At 40.5% G+C, this 12,157-nt stretch overlaps 1 protein-coding gene across 6 annotated transcripts in view; it reads right to left on the minus strand.

Moving 5' to 3' along the window:
* Positions 1–12,157, minus strand: part of PIP5K1B (phosphatidylinositol-4-phosphate 5-kinase type 1 beta) — a 279,387-nt gene that overhangs the window by 209,773 nt on the left and 57,457 nt on the right. The gene's annotated exons all lie outside the window — the stretch shown is intronic.

Raw genomic sequence — 12,157 nt, forward strand, 5'->3', positions numbered from 1 at the left:
TCCTCTCATTTTTGAGCTCACGTTAAGATTCAGAGAGGCTAAGTGACATATTCAGCATCACACAGCTTATCTAGTGGTGGGAACCAGTACTAGAATCCAAGTCTCTTGCTTCCTACTCCATGTCTCTTTCCACTGCATCTCAGTTTTTAATTTGAGGTCCCTGTAAAATACAGGTCCTGATGATAAAATAATGTTGATCATTCACTCCTATAATTAATTAGAAACTGATTTAAGCTTTTCAAGTGCCAGTCACTATTCAAGGTGCTTCACATGTAGTATCTCATTTAATCCTCACAACAACCCAAGAGGTAAGTATTATTGTCCTCATTTTACAGAGGAAACTGAGATGCAGAGATTATGTCCCAGGATGACAGTAAGTAGCAGGATCTGGGCTTTCTGGCTCCAGAGACTGGGCACAATGTTGCTTCCTCCAAGTATAATGACGTTTCAGGACTGGGATAAACCACTTCCAGATTGTTTGCAGCTTTGTGAAGGCAACAGTGTTTGAGACAGGATTTGAAGGGTAGGTATGATTTTAACAGAGAAATGACATTTTATGTAGAAGTGGCAGCATGATAAGAAAATAGTGAATTTGGCTAATACATGAAGTACATGGAGAACAACAGTAATGGGCAAAAAGTTGGAAATGGAAGTTGGAATGAGAGAATTGGAGCTCTGAATGCCAGGCAAAAGTGCCTATATTTAACATGTGAGACAGTAGGGAACCATTGAAGGTTCCTGACCAGAGGAATGACACGATGAGAGCTACACTTTAGGACCTGTCAGACAGATCAGGGATGGAGTCAAGTGGAAGAACAGAAGCTGGAAAGAACCAACATTTTCTAAGCGCCTCCAACCTGCCAGGCACTTTAAACCCTCCATAGTCCCACTTAATCCTCATTGCGATCCTATAAATTAGATATTGTTATGCTCATTTTATAGAGGAACAACTGAAGTTCAAAAGTGAAAAAGGCGCTACAGTGACATGGAAGAACAAAGATCTAAACCAATCTGAATCAAGGTCTCACTTCAAAACCTATATTCTTTTTGCTGCATTTCCCATGGATTAGAGAAGGAGAATCTGATCGCTAACTCTGGGATAAAAGGAGAATCTAAAGTTGGGAATGGCAGAAAAAGGAGATGGATTTGGGAGACAGGACTAACCACAGCACCTGACTGCCTGGATGTACAGAGGATGAAGAGAGAGGAGTCACAAATGACTAGAGTTCAAGTATGAGCAGCTGAAAGAATGGTACAACATTATTAAATAAAAACAGGGAAGAGAGGAGTAAGAGCGTCCAGAAGAAAATTAATATTAAAGAGGAAAAAGCATTAACTCTAGAACTTACTTTATAATATCCATAGCATATTTCTAATTTGCGTATTACTAAATTATTACTAATGTGGCTCAACTGTGCTGACACTATTCATCCGTGTCTGGATAAACAATGATCATCTTTAGTAATAAAGCACAGAGATGGTGATAAGTCCTCCAAATCAAACATCTATGCCATTTGGTTCTTGCCTGAACACACCTATTAGAGATCTTCACTCTTTCCTTGTTTCTACCCTTGCCTCTACAGTCAGTTCTCCACCCAATGTTCAAGGCAATCCTTAAAAAAAGACTGGAATACTCACTTCTCTGTTCAAAACCCTTCAGTGAATTCCCACTCAGAGAAAAAGTCATGGTCATTGTAATGGTCTGTAGAGCCTTATCTGTTCTGGGTCCCTGCTGTCCCTTTGACCTCACCTCCAACTATTCTCTCCCTCACTGCCTCCCCTCCAACTGCCGAGGCCTCCTTACTGTCCTTCAGCCCACCAGGCACCTCCCGACTCCACTTGGCTTACTCTTCTTCCAGTGGATGTTCACACTGCCTCATCCCTTCAGGTCTCTGCATAAATGTCATTGACTGACAGGCTTTCTCTGACCTTACCTTATAAAAAGCATCAGCAGTTCCCAAGACCAAGCCTACACTCACTCCCACGCCCCTTACTGTTTTTATTTTCCTCCAGAGCACCACATGGCACATATGTACGTATCGTTTTCTTGCCTCTGATCCTTGAGAAGGTCAGCTCCAGCAGAGCAAGGCCTTTGTGTTGTTTCCTGCCATACACTAGTATCTAGAACAGGGCCTGATACATAGCAGTCAATCAGTAGTGGCTGCATCATTGTGTGAATGAATGAATGGACTAACGTAGCTTTGTGCAAAAGGGAAGAGAACTCCATTATTTCAAAATCCAGCTTAACAGGCTATTCTAGACCGATTCTTAAGTACTCCCTACTTGGACAATTCTTTTTCTTATGTGGAGATTATTATTATTATAGTGCCCTCCAGCCCACACAGGTAGATTACTTGAACTAACCATTATGTGAACCCTAAATTTCCATTCTTTTTCAATCATATGCTGATACACACTTGATAGAATTAAAACGCCTGGTGCTGAGGATTCTAAGCAGTGTTTAGTATATTTAGTTATTGCTTCCTCTCAAAGGAATAAAAGAGCAATGAGAAAAAACAGCAGCCGTAAAATGCAATTCAGCCTGTTGCAAATGAATAACGCCAGAGGCAGGATTCAGGAAATTGTCTCTGAGTGAATTCATCCTGGTTTCACTCCGGGTATGAATTAAATACCACAGTTAGTTGAAATTCATGCTCATTCCTAAATCATAAAATCTGACATCTATTCAATAGTTAAACTTTATTGTGATTAATACTATATTTTCTTTAACAATTTCCTTTTAATTTCTATGGGCAACTTCTCATTATTAAATCTCTAAGCATATGGCAAGGCAAATATCCACCTCTGGATCCACAAATGTCAAATATGGACGTGTATATTTACACGTATAATCTGAGATGGACTGGCAAATACCTCAACATCCCGCGTCATCCAGTGTCACCAACCTAGAATAAAAATATTGCAGAGGAAAACTGTACTTTCAAAGTATAGGAACTTAGAAGTGTTAACTGGTGCAACTACTTAGGAAAAATATTTTGACAGTACTCACCAAAAGAAAATATATGCATGTGCTATGACTCCCGGATATATACCCAAGAGAAATGCATGCTTATGTCTACTAAAAGACATGTACAAGAATGTTCCTTGCATTATTATTTATAATAGCCCCAAAATGGAAACAACTCAAATGTTCATAAACAGTTGAATGGGTGAATAAATTATACAATAGAATTCTTTACTCAACAACATGAATGAGTTACAATATAATGTTGAATGAAAGAAATCAAACACAAAAGAGTACATACTCTATGACTCCATTTTTATGAAGTTCAAGAATAGTCAAAACCAATCTATGGTGGTAGAAGTCAAAACAGTGGTTACCCTTAGGACTATGACTGGGAGGGGCACAAGGAAATGTTCCATATTCTGATCTGAGTGCTGGTTACACGGGTGTACATGTATTTAAATTTATTAAGCTAAATAGTTGAAATGTATACACTTTATATGAAGTCAGACCTCAAAATGCTATCAATATAGAAAAAGAGAATGGGAACTCAGAATGTAAATGGAGGACAGAATAGAATAAGAATGTGGTTCAAATGGAAGGAAGATATTTTGTTCAAACATTAACCACAAGTCTAACTCTAAACCGGGATGTTGAGTTTCCAAATCTCTCTGATGCACAGCAGCATCAGGGGAAGACCAGCTGGCTGGCCTTGACAAGAGAAAGGATGGAGACAGACGCACACCTCAAGTTACATTTTCCTGGGGATCTAAACACCAATAGACTCCAGCAGCCTCACATAAACACTGGATACTTGTCTGAGACCTGTTACAGATCACCAACAGAACCAGTGGCAACCCTTAGTCCTGTTCCCACGGTGCCCTCAAGTTATTTCTATGAAGGGGGACATGAAGCCTATTTTATAGCCTTTGACTTTCTCAACTGCAATCTTTGTGTACTCTGTTCAAAGTTGGCTCTGCAATATCCTCCTAGCATAATCCATGAAATGGACCAGAGTTAAACTAACATCAAAAGAACTCAGCAGGGGCTGTTATTACACATGGGAAGAATGAGAATTGTGTTTAAAGACACAATTTTGGCCACAAGGAACTTATTTTGTTATCATGATGAAAGAAAAATAGTAGATGATCTCAGAAACTTATGGACCATTCACTTTCCAATGACTGAGAGCCAGCTAAGTGCAGATATGTGCATGGTATTTACCCTCGAGGTTGCTTCATCTAATCCTTAGAACTTTAAAGCAACAAGGATTTGAAAATCAAAGCAGAAGTTTACCAAGGGGCTTTTGACCCCTCTCACCTTTCATGTTTGGTAACAGCTAAAAGCCATCACACCACTTGCTTGGACCCACGCCCACCGGATAGAGGAAGTGAAAACGTAGATAGGGCCTCAAAGGCCTGGTTGGAAGAAGCTTACGGCCTACACTCTCAGCAAAGTTCAACTAAACAAATAAACGTGATTATACTGACTTTCTTCAGTTTTTTTCAAGGAGAATATCAGGGAAGATATTAAAAACAGCCAGCCAGCCCCCACTCTGCTCTCTTAAGTCTTTTGAATAGAATAGAAAGATGAGTTGGTATCACTCTTTGTTCCTCGCTGATTTTATACATTTTAGGCAGTGTCCATTTTTAGTGCTTCCCTTTGGCAAAAAACCAGGGTTATGATTGGTGTCCTTTTCTGTGGCTATATGCTTCTCTCTGCCTGTCTGCTGTCTTTCCCTTCAAGGATTAATCCATCTGACAAGAAGGAAAAAAGAACTGATGGCTTTATGGATAATGTATAAAGTTAACTTTAAAACATGCAAAAGCTGCAAACCTAGCTGTGTGTTCCAGTTGAGTGTCTGGGAGACTTCGATAAGGGCTCCACACATTAGGGCACAACAGGATGACAGCAAAAAAAAGTTCAAAACCTGGAGTCAGACCATCAGACTGCTGGCACTGTGACCTTGAACAAGTCTGTCAACCTCTCTGGGCTTCACTTTTCTCATTTATGAAGTAGGGACACCACCTCTTTGTAAGGACCAAATGACACAATGTCCATAATAGGCCTCGCAAACAGCAAAGACCTATACAAACTGGTTTCTATTAAAATCCTCAGTGCAATGATCACAAAATGAGCCTGCCCACTTGTCCACTACTCTCACCAGAGGGCTTCCCTTGCTTTCTTGCTTTCAGTTTGATTCTGTGGAACAAAATTCTCTCATCTTCTTTCCTGACATCGTGGTCATTTTTAGAGGCATACATTTCTGTGGTCCAAAAGATATGAATTGAAGGGCTGCTTTGCAATCAGGTAGACAGCTTCTGAGAAGAAGAAATAAGAAATGCCACATTTCGAAGAATTTCCCTCTCTGAGTCTGTCTGAGAAGAGATGGAGCCATGGGGTAGGGAGGCCAACAGTAACTAACAATGGGACTGGATCAGTGAATACTATTCCCGCAGCAAGCCATTTGTTAATCCCGATGGCAGCAGCTCCCCTCCCTGGTCACGTGAAACTTTTCAATTGGGACTAATCCCACAGGCTTATTCTTATTCACTTTAAACCCTGCTTTGAATTACTGCTGTCTGCTACTGTCCTTCCTGGCATATGATAAACTGCACAGGGACACTCATTTGCCTTTGCCTGACAAACAAGTTGAACTCGGCTTCTCTCAGACAAAATGAGAAGAGTAAAAGGGAAGAAAGTGGACAGAGTTTCAATGTTACCAGTCCTCAAGACGTGTCTTTCCCTCCATGTAGCTGATACCTTGTAGGGATGCTCTGAGGAGCAGGTCATATGTTCCAAAGAAGTTTGCAGCTGCTGTCCCCAGACCTAAAGATTCATAAGCTACATGCTGTAGGGAAATTTTTTTTTTTGCTTTAGAGGGTGACAACTGCACAGCCAAGAGCCACATAACCTCTAAGACACTTTAAGATGGCAAGGTTTATTACTGAGAAAGACAGCAGTTCACAATTTATTCTTCTTTCACCCGGCTTTACCTTAGGCTAACAATGACAAGTAAATGCAACCAAGAGTATTAAAGACAAGGGCGCTCTAATTCCTCCGCCCCCAAACCGACTCATTCATGGACTGAGTGCTACTGTAATTCAGCATCAGTATGCCTTTTCCACCTGCAGCTCGATTTGTTAGTAGGAAATGAATTTTTACCACCCACGGAGTTCAGAAATCTGTGAGTTTCCACTTATTAGGAAGTGGTGCAGAGTTTTCTTCTTTACTCTCCTTTTCAAAATTAAAAGTCAGAGATGGACTCCTTCAGCCCTTACAATTAAGACACTTTTCACCAGACAATGTTGTTGTCATTAGCATCATCATACAACAGTAGCTTGCATTTACCGAGGGCATATGTGCCAGGTACCCATCTAAGTACTGTGTGTATATTTAACTCATTTAGTCCCTATACCATCTCTAGGATTAGTATCCTCATTTTATAGATGAACAAGGAACAGAGAGGCTAAGTTGCCTGAGATGACATAACCAGTTATGGTAGAGGAATTGGAGCCCAGGGGTCTGGCTTCAGAGGCTGAACTCTAACCACCATCCCCACTGCCTCTCATGAAATACTCTTGGATGCCTCTGACCTGCCACATTCATGGTGCTCCAGGTTATTGTCGAAGAACGTTGGTGGAGTTGACATGGACAAGATAATCATTCTGCTTATCAGAAAGCAGATGAAGGGTTCACGTAATTGCATGGGCTTACAGAGGTTACAAAATGAAGCAATTAATAAACGCCCTATTTGTCCCAAAGCAGTCATGAAAACTAATGCAAAAGATTAGAACTACAGAATGTTCAACCTGAAAGGGGCTTTAGAAATCCCCTACAGCAACCTTTATCAGCATGGAAACTGAGGTTCAAAGACAGCTAATGATTTCTTCAAGGTCAAAAAGGCATCCAGGACAGAGTCAGAATACTTTATTAAATTTGTAGGGGTTGCCTCCTAACATTTGCTCACTGGTTTCCCCTTTCACTTTAAACTCTTTCTCTAAGCAATAGTATTCACTTCCATGGTTTTAAGTATGACCAATGTGCTGATATCTCTCAGATTTATATCCCTAGAAAAGGCAGACCTATCTATAGACTGTAATATATAACTACTTACTGGACGTTTCCACCGTATGTTCCACAGGTCCTTCAGACTTATCCACAAATGAACTCACTTCTTCCTACCCCAAATCTGTTACTTCTCCTGAGAATGAATTACACAACTCTCTCTCCAGACAACCACATCAAAACTCAACATATTCTAGATCTCTCCTCTCCTTCATGTCTCCCACCTAATCCATCACTAAATCTCTTCAATTTTACCTGCCTAACATCTGGGATCTTTCCCTTCCTTTCCGCCTCTATTACTAAAGCATTCTGTCCCCACTCCTGACCACTGCAATAGCTTCAATTGAGTCTTGCTCATGTTAGGATGGCTCCAACCTTACCCAATTTACAATAATGCTGCCAGAGTGAATTTCTTGAAATAATCTCATCAAGGTACACTCCCTTCCTTTTGCTAAAATTCTTCCATTAATGTCTCTCTGGAGGGCAGGAGGGCAGGCGGGCAGACTACAGAGAGGAAAGCAGACTGAAAAGGAGGGAGGGAGGAAGAGAGGAAGTAGCTAACCCTACTATCTCCCCACATTTCTCTCAAGCTCTACTCCCTTTGAATGAAAAGTACAACAGTATTTAAGAACTTGGGCTCTGAAGTCAGAGAACCTGCGTTTACCTGCTGACTGTAACTTACACATGTGTGACCGTGGGGGTTAAGTTACTTACTCTCTCTGAGACTCAGTTCCTCATCTAAATAATGAGGATAATGGTCCATCTATCAAATGGCTGTCGTGAACATTAATTGAAGTAATATGCATGAAGCTCTTAGAACACAGCCAGACATGAGATTCCTCAAAACAGATCCTGGAACCATAAGCAGTACATCTTATGTAACTAGACTGTTGTCTCACTTCTCCTTCCTAGGCACCAGCCCACCTAGCCAGCTCCTCATCCAAGATTTATTGAGCACTGGAACTATATGCAGCTCACTTTGAAGACTGAACAAATACAGGTAACAAAGCTGCTCAACTAGAACCCTGAGATTTCAAATTCCTTCATGCCACACTCTAAATCTGTTAGGACCAAGGCTCTTACAGGGTATTATAAAGATGAAAAAGACCTGAGGGGAGTTGAGAGTCCAGGAAAGAGATAAGCTGCACATTATTAACTATAATATAGGCTAGATCTTGTGCCCTCAGCCTTTAGTGAGCATCAGAGGCATCTGTGGAATTTTTAAAAACAAACACAAAAGAGTCCCAATATGGAGATTCCAACTCAACAGGCCTGGGGCAGGGTAGTGGCATTTTTATTAAGAAAAAAAAAAATTCTCCAAGTGATCGGATATGCTCCCAAAGTTGGAAACTACTGCAGTAAACAACATCTCTACTGCTCACAAGTACTTATTGAAGTATGAATAGTTTAGAAGATAAGGAGATTGCTCTTAGCTAAGTGCAGGGAAGAGGAGAAAGTCTATGAAGAATTCTTAAAAAAATCACCCCAAGAGAGTCCACTTTAACCTGCCAATTTGGAGCATGAGAAGCCATCCTACAATAGTACTAATTAAGTAAGACTTTCAACTGAGAATTTTTGTTCTTCTATTATCTGGGCTCCTTTCTATCCCTGTTTTGACCTGGAGAGGTCAGAATCTCAACAAGATGTGTAAGGCAGGGAGAGAGAGGAGGAGAAGGGCATCCCTCCTTAGCAGCTGAGATGTTTGCCTGCAGCAGACCCTTACCAAGGAGAGAGAGGAGCTGAAATGAAGTTGGAGGCTTCGCCAATTGTATGGCATCTGACATCTAAGATACCAGCTTGAAACAGTGACATAAAGTGACAGTAGAGGGGCTTGCCCAGTGGCATACTGGTTAAGTTTGTGCATTCTGCTTTGACAGCCTGGGGTTCGTGGTTCGGATCATGGGCATGGACCTACACACTGCTCATCAGGCCATGCTATGGCAGCGTCCTACACACAAAAAATAGAGGAAGACTGGCACAGACATTAGCTCAGAGCCAATCTTCTTCACCAAAAAAGTAAATAAATAAAATGACAGTAGAACATTTTATTGCTTAAGAGCGAGCAGCCAGGTTCCTGAGCTTTACACTAAGAAGTGAGAGCAGACCTTTCGCCATTGAATAAATATCCAGAGAGAGGCAAAAATACAGAGGAGTTCCAATTACATCCCATGAGTCCTGCTTGTTACACATAGGATATCGGACACTTGTCAAATGTGGCAGACACGCTTAAGAATATAAGGATTGTGGGGTATTTTTAGTGTCTGGAAGACACCTGGTGATCTTGGAGAGAGGACTCTAGTAGAGGCAAAGGGAGAGAATGTACAAAAAAATCAGAGTGAAGGAGGGGCACCCTAAGTAGATAGTAAGAAACGAGGCAGCCAGATAGACTATGCTTTGAAAGATTCAGCTGATTAAGAAAACATTTTTCAAGTTCTGACTGGGTGCCAGGTGCTTTTGCGTAGACTTAGAGGAAAGCAAGCAATAAAATGTCACCAGTGACGGGTCATGGAAGGGCTCTTAAGGACAGGATTTCTTAAATATTTTTTATATCCTAAGCAGTGACTAGTGGTAAGAGAAATACAGGTGATATAAAGAAAATTGAGATGAAAAGCCCTGGAGTGCATCAAGGAGAGGGAATTGAGGGCACAAGGAATAGATTATAAGTACTCATTTAAAGTCTATCAAATAACCTTTAGCTTTAGATCAGTCAAATCTGGGAAAACTACCTTGTTCCTTTCTTCATAAATAATAGCTAGTTGAGATTCAGAGTGCCTCTGACATTTAATCTGCTCCATCACTGACAACATAACAACTTCCACCTTTCTTCTGCAAAAATGAAGGGAAAATGCAATAATGCTATTGCTTCTAGAATACCTAACAGATCTGGTAGCCAGACATAGAATATAAGCTAGGGGAGAAAACCCCCACAGCATAAGTGACAGTGAAAGCCTGTGCCATTTTTCCCACTTAATTTGCTTTTGGAATGTGTAAAACCTAAAGGCCCAATTAATCTTAATGCTGTGTTAAAGAGCAGCAAGATTTCTCTGGGCTAAAAAGAATTCTGCACACACTGCAGAATTCAGAAGGAAGAATGCACTGAGGAAGACGGAGACAACGGCCAGTTCCCAGCAAAGACGGGCTCTCTGAATTTGAAAAATAACAGATTTTCAATTTTAAAGTAAGATGAGGGAAATTTGGCTGTATTATTGGGTATGAACAAGTTGTGCATTTAATGAAGCAAATGTTTCATAAATTTTTCAAATGTTTCCATCACTCTTCCCAACAGGGTGACTCAGTCAACCCCTAGAAAGACCACTGCTTTACGACTAAGAGTCCAGCAAGTTTGCCCAGTATCTCTCTTTGGTTTTTTGTCAACAATTGAAATGCTTCCAAGGGCAGGCAGATCGAAGGAGAGAGAGCACTAGAGAAGGAGCATTTGCACTTAGACCAGAGAGCCCTTGGGCATCTTAAGGAGGCGGCAGACACTGCTCACTTCCAGCCAACTGTTGCCCTGGCAGAAAAGGGTGTCAAGCATTGCCAGAGCTTCTAATTTTTCAGGAGAGGTTGAAAGTCCAGATTTTTAAAAATGTGAACTCTTGTAATTTGTAGATGTTAAATTTTTTAAAAATTAGAAAGCTAACATATTGGGTGGGACTGATCAAAAGGGTATAAAGGCTGGCATAGACTGAGGTACAAGCTCATGATCTCTGAAAACCCATTATTTTCTCTCCTTACTTTAGTCTTGGCCCTCTTTCCCCAGGACTGTCATTCCTCTAGTCCTTCCATAATGTCCTCTGTCATTTTTATTTATACTGAACCCCTGTCTCCGGCCACACGCTAAGAGAGGGCAGCAGCCATGTCTTACAGGTGCAAGAATGCCCTGCAGTGCTTAGCATAGGGCCTGGTGCCTGTCACGTGCCAATGAATGGCAGTAGGTGACACCTTTGAAACCTCCTAGTGCATGATGCATACATCCAGTTTTCTTCTTCCCACTTCTATCCCCAACAGCACCAGTCCTAACTAGCTACATATCTTACTGACTTCTTTTGTTGTTTCTAGTAATTTTTCAGTTGATTCTCTACTTTCGAGGTATGCACTTCAAGTATCTACAAATACTAAGTTTGCAACTTCCATCCCAATCTTTATATCTATTATTTCTTTCTCTTATCTCCTGGCTGGTACTTTCTGAGTCAGGTTTAATAATTTCAGTGAAAGTGAGCATTCTTATCACGCATTTGATTTAAATGTGAATGCTTCTTCTGTTTCATAAATTATGATGCTGGTTTGGTGTGAGACTATATATTTAAAATAAAGCAACAAAAGTAACAAACTCTACTTAGTCTAGTTGTACTAAGTTTTAAATTTTTTTTTTCATTTTAATCAGGAATGTGTGTTGGATATATTTTTCTGTTACCACAGACTGATTTTATTCTTATAAAAGTTAAGTTTATTGACATAATTTATACGAAATAAAATTCAACCTTTTAAAGAATACAGTTAAATGAGTTTTGACAAATGTATACAATCATGTAAGCACTGCCACAATCAATCTATCATTGGATGTTGAATTTTAGCAAAACATTTTTGGCACCTATTAAGATGACCATATAATTTTTCTTTTTTGACCCATCTCTTATGGAGATTAGCTTTCCCTATTTTGAACCAAGCTTGCATTCCTGTGATGTACCCCACTTGATCATGGTATTTATTTAACGCACTGCTAAATTCTATTTGATGGTATTTTATTCAAGGATTTTGCACCAATATTCATAAGACTGATCTGCAGTGTATGTGCATTCACATTTTTTTTTTTTTAAAGATTAGCACCTGAGCTACTATCTATTGCCAATCTTTGTTTTTTTTTTCTTTTTCTTCTTCTTCTCCCCAAAGCGCCACCCAGTACATAGTTGTATAGTCTAGCTGTGAGTGCCTCTGGTTGTGCTATGCGGGACGCCACCTCAACATGACCTGATGAGCAGTGCCGTGTCTGCGCCCAGGATCCAAACAGGGAAACCCTGGGCTGTCGAAGTGGAGCTCATGAACTTAACCACTGGGCCATGGGGTCGGCCCCCACACTATCTTCTTGAAGTTCTGGTATGAAGATCATTTTGGCATCTTAAAAAA

This window comes from Equus caballus, chromosome 23 (genome assembly GCF_041296265.1).
Source record: "Equus caballus isolate H_3958 breed thoroughbred chromosome 23, TB-T2T, whole genome shotgun sequence".
In the NCBI taxonomy this organism is placed as follows: domain Eukaryota; kingdom Metazoa; phylum Chordata; class Mammalia; order Perissodactyla; family Equidae; genus Equus; species Equus caballus.